Genomic DNA, 818 nt, shown 5'->3' with positions numbered 1-818 from the left:
CATGGTTGTACTATTCCACTCAAGATAATTCCAGACAGAATCTTTTTTTAGCAATGGCACTGCTGCCTTGCTGAAAAGTCGGATGGGTAAAAATTTGGAACTGATAAAGGGTTGAGGATATAATAGTCGTGAATACAGACTGATATTATTATTATTATTATTATTTATTATTATTTATTATTATTATTATTATTATTTATTATTTATTATTATATTTATTATTATTACTATTATTATTAATTATTATTATATTATTATTATTATTATTATTATTATTATATATACTACTACTACTACTACTACTACTACTACTATTATCATTAACATCATGTGTTGTGTATGTCTCACTTACAGCGTGATAGAAGTTGCCCGTGATGAATGCTTTATTTATCATACTTATCCATTTTGATATTATATTATATTAATATCAGTATAATAGTTGCTAATAAATACTTAAAGAGTGATATATTATGAATGTGAATAATGTACATAATCTTTGAAATACATTTTTAATGTAGACTGATATAAATTTCATGATTTGAAACATTTAAGAGGTAATTTTATGCTAATACGGATTAGTTCTAATGAAAGTAATTATATTCTTTTTTGATGAGCAGCAGTTTTCCATCGAATCAAGTAAATTGTCAATAATTTTTATATCAAAGCACAGAGAACCTACAACCGCAATCTTGTCGTGTTTTGCATAATGTAACAATTATATCCCCGGAATAAAAGTCACGCTTTAAAATAAATTAGTTTCTACAATGACATTATATTTGCTTAAAACTCATATCACATAAAATTTTACAAAGTAGATA

The 818-nt window shown here is 24.2% G+C and overlaps 1 protein-coding gene across 1 annotated transcript in view; it reads left to right on the top strand.

Annotated features, from left to right (window-relative positions):
- The window catches only part of LOC144962735 (E3 ubiquitin-protein ligase TRIM9-like), a 269597-nt gene extending 269471 nt beyond the window's left edge, over nucleotides 1-126 (top strand). Inside the window, exon 10 of the mRNA XM_078895941.1 lies at nucleotides 1-126. This exon is cut by the window's left edge and continues 532 nt beyond it. The gene's annotated coding sequence lies outside the window, so the exon portion shown is untranslated.
- The last annotated feature ends 692 nt before the right edge of the window (nucleotides 127-818 follow it).

This window comes from Berghia stephanieae, chromosome 1 (genome assembly GCF_034508935.2).
Source record: "Berghia stephanieae isolate SIO BIC M18660-M18661 chromosome 1, UCSD_Bste_1.3, whole genome shotgun sequence".
NCBI lineage: Eukaryota > Metazoa > Mollusca > Gastropoda > Nudibranchia > Aeolidiidae > Berghia > Berghia stephanieae.
The sequence above is the reverse complement of the archived record's forward strand: the minus strand, read 5'-3'. Positions and strand labels throughout refer to the sequence as shown.